Source organism: Eleutherodactylus coqui, chromosome 5 (assembly GCF_035609145.1).
Source record: "Eleutherodactylus coqui strain aEleCoq1 chromosome 5, aEleCoq1.hap1, whole genome shotgun sequence".
In the NCBI taxonomy this organism is placed as follows: Eukaryota; Metazoa; Chordata; class Amphibia; order Anura; family Eleutherodactylidae; genus Eleutherodactylus; species Eleutherodactylus coqui.
The window spans coordinates 8,183,364-8,189,313 of record NC_089841.1 but is presented as its reverse complement, the minus strand read 5'-3'; positions in this window follow the sequence as shown (position 1 = coordinate 8,189,313).

The window sequence follows — 5,950 nt, the reverse complement described above, 5'->3', positions numbered from 1 at the left end:
CTTACTCTATTATTAACCCTATTATTGTATATAGAGGATTCTATATTTGGTCTCTGATGTTGTAGGGGTCTTTTTTTCCTTTTGCATTCTGTTGGAAATAGGCTTTTGGCTTTAAAATCCTCATGATCTCTAATTAATTTTTTAATTTTCCTAAGTAGGATATCCTTTTCCATTCTATATATTGAATCGATGACATGTATTATTTCTTCTCTATGACTGGTCTCTCCTAAACTTGAACCCCTTTTTTTGGGCTAATTTGTACCTTTTTTCTATAAGTTTATCCAACATTAAAGATGAAAATGTGCCAAACATTAAACACCATTGTCCCAAAAATTCTTCATCTGGAAAAGCAGGTTTTATTCCCACTCTCAGCCCTCTTGGTGAAAGATTGTTAGTTTTGTAAATATTGAGAAAGACATGATCTAATATATGTTTCCAAGCATTATGTATGCAGTTTTTAAATGCATATGATTCACTATGTTGACACTAAGTTTCTATTCAAGGGTCCCAATTCGAGTAATCTTGACTAAGTGTAGCTATGGTGGGTATAGAAACTGCTGCGAGCTCTTTCTGAAAATCTCCCAAAGATTCTAAAATCCTTCAGCTACAGAGAAAAAAATGTAAAAATATCGCTCATAAGGAAATGGTGAATGAAAATAAATTAAAAGTAATTTACTTAAGGGGGGGGTAGGTGGTCTCATGTCCTTTGGTCCACCCCTGGTATGAAGCTAAGCAGCCAGTAGATAGGAACATTTCTGATGTTTTATTGGATCACACGTAAACAGCAGGATGATGCCCACAGTACAGCAGGGTATGTGCAATGCATTTAAGGGTTAAAGTGACCCCTTTTTCAACAGGTTTATAGAGGAACACTATATAGCAAGTATAGACAGCCATTCCCTTATTGGTCACATCTGGATGACGTATCCCAGGATCCACGCACCCGGGTGAAGTCACCCAGCATCAGAGGGCGAGCGCCGTGCTCCAGTCATCACATGCATTCCAAATGACACCAGATGTCTGAGCAACGTCCTGAAAGGGGCACGCCCCCCGGGTGATGTCATACGGCGTCCGAGGACCAGCGCTGAACAGCAAGACGCATGTAAGCCTGCAGTAAACTTCAGGAAAAATGTGTTGTGCACAATAGGATGTCAACCCATGATGAAGGATAGAGAGGGGGTGGGGAACACAAAAATAGGACTAGTAGAACAAAGAAAACAAAAACATAAAGTGTATCACAAATACTAAGGATATTGAAAATGTATCAAAATGAACAATTAGAAATAAGAAAGGAGTTGTTGGACAAAAGGAACATCTTAAGTGTCAAAATGACCTCTAAGAAAAGACTTCAAAACTAAAAATAAGTAGAAATAAGGGGATAAAGACCACAAGAGGATATCATAAAAACTATACCAACGTAGAGCGAACGTAATCTGAGGGGCCAGAAATACAAGTGATGTGCAACAAAATGTGAACAAGTCTAAAAACAAAGAACTTTAAAAGTACTAAAAAATTGCAAAAAAAAAATTTAATGCAAGTAAAAGATTAGAAACCTGAAATCTGATTGAAGTCGACCCACGATCTATACCATAAATAAGACAAAGTATCTAAAGATATAATACGAGATTGTTTTCTAAAAAGTCATTAAGACTGTGAGGAATAAGAGAATTCTGATGAGAAATCCAAAAGATTGCCCTTTTAATGGAGGTGAGAAAAATGGCCAAGTGCTGCCTGCTCCACTGGGGTGACTCCGGGCCGTGGCATCCTTACCATGAAAATGAAAAATGCCTGGAAACCCGGTTTAAGGTAACCATCTAAAATATGAAGTGTTTTCTTCCTTCTTGCCCTCGGAGCATCGGTAGTTCTGGCAATGTATCTGAGGTGACAAGGACCCTCCAAGACAGATGAAGTTACAAGGAAGACCATGTCTGTCTGCTGGCGGCCTCCTGGGGTGATAGAAAACTTTTATCCCGTGTTGAATCACTCGGCAGAGTTTGCATCTTCTGGATCCACATCCCCGGGGCTGCTAGAAGGAATGTTCATGGCAGGAGTTACAGAAGGGACAATCCGAGGACAAGAGGGAGCGGGGATGGAGGTTAGGGGTCTTGTTGCTGCAGAAAATTATCCTTAGGTGTTTCGGAAATGCCCCGACCAAGAAATGGATTCCCCTTGAGGATTTCCCAATGCTTTCTTAGAATTGTTTTTAAAACCCCTCCTATAGACAATGGGGGTCTTAGGATATCCTTTCTTTTAACCCTTTAATGACCAAGGACGTAAGGGTACGTCCTGGAGCATCAGGGTATGTATAAAGAAGTTGCGGGGCGACCTCTCTTCATACAGCGCAGGCGTCAGCTGTTTATTACAGCTGACACCTGTGGGCAATAGCCGCTACTAACCCTTTAAATGCCCCGAAAGATGTTCAGGGGGCCGCATACGCCGCCCCCCCCCCCCTACCCTCCACCCCGCAGTGAGATTGTGGGAGCTGTGCAGTTATGGCAGCCAAGGTCCTTCTGAAAGGCCCCAGGGCTGCCTTAGCAGACTGCCTATCAAGCCATCCCAGTCGGGTAGCTTGATAGACTGCCTGTCAAATCGCATGTCATACTGCAGGAGCGATCAAAGCATTGCATGTCGTAGTCCCCCCGGGGGGCTTAAAAGAAAAGTGTAAATCAGAGCAATAAAGTTTAATTTATTGTAAGAAAAAAAATGATTTTAAATCCCCCCCTTTTGCCATATCTATTATTATTAAAAAATCTAAATCATACAATAAAAATACATATATGGTATCGCCTCATATGTAAAAGTCCGATCTATCAAAGTAGCACATTATTTACCCCATGTGGTGAACATCGCCCTTAAAAAAAAAAAAAAGAACGCCAGAAATGCACTTTTTCAGTCACCCTGTCTCCCAGAAAAGATGGCGGAATGTAGTTTTTCTTTTTTCATTTTACTCCACTTTGAATGTTTCAAAAGTTTTTCAGTACATTATATGGTAAATAGCACCATTGAAAAATACAACTCGGCCCGCAAAAAACAAGCCCTCATACAGCGACGCCGATGGATAAATAAAGGAGTTACGATTTTTTTGAAGGGGGGAGGAAAAAACGAAAATGGAAGAAAAAAAGGGCTGCATCATGAAGGGGTTAAAAAAGATTTTAAGTATTTCATACTGTGCACTGAACATCTGGATGGATGTAGAGTTCCTATGAATACGCCTGAACTGTCCATATAGGATGTTAGTCTTCCATTTTCTAGTGGGGCAGCAGCAGTGTCTTCCCTGGCATCAGGCTGTGATGTGGTATACAAAACATCCGTGACGGCATATAAGGCGCAAAACACATTGTCTTTCTGTATTCCTCCATACAGGCAACGTTTCGACCCCTGGAGGTCTTTCTCAAGGCTGTGATGTGGCTGAACTCCACCTCCTTCATTGGTAGCTTCAGCGGTTTGCCTTTGTCATGCTAGAGTACCGGTCTCTCTCACGGTCATGTGAAAAGATCATCTTAGCTGCTTTCCTAGATGCATCTCCCCAACTCCTAGAGATGCCATTATAATAGCTGACATCCTCGACTGACTTCTTACATAAGACCAAGAAGAAACCGAATCGTTTCTGTTTTATTAAAGGAGTGGTGACTATATGAAGTTCCAATTGTCATCGATACATTCATTCTCAATTGTCCAAGCAAATTCTTATTGTCACCTGGCAAATGAACTTGTGCTGCAAACTACGAGCTGCTGAGAGCCACCGACTGAGGGCCCCGGGAACAGTCTCAAGCAGTAGTCACTCATTTGGTACTCCATCGAGACCCCTAATTATTGGATAAACCAGTCACGTCTCTACAACTTTGGAAATATAAATGTGAGAAGGTGTGACTGGAACATTCTCCAAAGTCATCCCAAATGCTTCAGATCTCAGAATTACTTGCATGGCGCGATATCTCCCCACCCCGGATACCTCACTGGGTATACAGCTATTGGGTAATATACACATTGAACACCATTAGATGTTCAGAATCAATTTATCACCACAAAACCGTCACTATTTATACCCACAACAGGTACATACTTTAAAAACAGAGAGAGGTGTTCATTAAATCCCAGTGGATGTATAGATTGTAAGCCATGCATCCACTAGGTTCCGTCTAGTATTGCACTGGGGTACATCTAGGTGACTTCTACCTCGGCTCCAGTAGTATGGGAGGTCGTCTTCTGATCAGGGAGCATATGGATTGTGTAAATGGGCATGGCTCCCGCATGAGCATCATAAGATCACCTGTTGAATGTTGGTATTCCTATTTATCTGATTTCCATGAAAGATGATCATATTCAGGATGTCTCAGGTTGAGCGCCTCTTAGAGGCATTTAGTGCCAACAACTTCACGAACATTCCTTTTTACTTAAGATGAGATTTTCTTTCACCTCCCTGCAGTGTTGTACATACTCCTCTTCTTCAGCTGACACCAGGCAACACTCCTGTGAAGTTCCGGACCCATGTATGGAATGTACCAGGACATAGAAGGGACATTGGTGCCAGTTCAAGGCGGCATTCTGTTTATCAGAAAAACATAATTCCGTTTGATATCCCGATGGACCAACCCTCTGCTGTGCATGAAGTCCAGAGCACTGGCTACCTGAGGGACACATCGCTTCACCACGTCCTCATGCATCCCGACCTCAGCAGAAGGCAACACAACATCACATTTTAGAACAGCAGGCATGAGTCTTATATAGAAATGATCTGACGGCTTGTATTTATTTTACACCATTATATAAAATTCCTCGTGCCATTTTTGACAAGTTCTTAAATTCTGTTCAGCTAGAGGTTATTATGATGGATTTTAGTTGAAAAATCCTTTTACTATGTTACATTGGAGGTGACACCCAGCGTGCCCCATATCCTATGTGGTGAACCTGCTTAGTTGTGCGGGTCAGTATTCTCTCTGGACTTATTTCTGGCCAATAACTCTACATAATTTTGATATCGTCTCTCAGAACTGTAATGGTGGCCACCAGTCTTCCAAGGAACAACATTTACAGCTTCTAGATGCTTGAAAATTAGAGGGTATGATCTCAGTTTAGGATTAACAATGGCCAGAAGATTTCCTGCTGGTGCCAATTGCTGAACAAAAATGAAGCCCTTACTGGTATGGAGTAATCTCGTGAGTCCGGATGATGTGCGGGTGACAGCTGAGGGTGACTGAGATGCCGTATTCCAGGAGCAAGTTATCGGCTGGGGCTTACTCGTCTGCCAACATTTTTACAGACACCATCTCACCGGTTAATAGGCATTATTTATATCTAGAGATGAGTGAGCATACTTGCTAAGGGCAATTACTCGAGAGAGCATTGCCCTTAGCGAGTACCTGCCCGCTCGGAAGAAAAGATTTGGCTGCCGGCGGCGGGCGGGGCGCAGCTAGGGAGAGCGGGGAGGAACGGAGGAGAGATCTCCCCACTCCCCCCCCCCCCCCCTGCTCACTGCCGCAACTCACCTGTCACCCGCGCCGGCAGCCGACCCTTTTCTTCCGAGCGGGGAGATACTCGCTAAGGACAATGCTCAATCAAGTAATTGTCCTTAGCGAGTATGCTGGCTCATCTCTACTTATGTCCCCATCAGACATCCATCATAGGTGACTGCAGTTCAGGGCTAAAGAGGGAGGAAGTCTTTGGAATGCAGTGAGTCAATTCCTTACTGGATGGACGTGAATGGTGTGAACATGCCCTTACTGAGTCTTATGGCTCAACAGAGAATAGATTGTGTTTAGATGTATTAAAGGTTATACTGTACTGTAACTTTAACCCCTTAATGATGGAGCAGATTGTAGCACATGTCAAATACAGTATTGGGGGGGCGGGGTTCCAATTTTCAAAAGTCATGACTTAATTATTCTGCTGTCATGTTTTTGGGAAAAAAATAACCCTCATTCGTCTGCCAGCAGTTCTCTAGCAGCTCTCA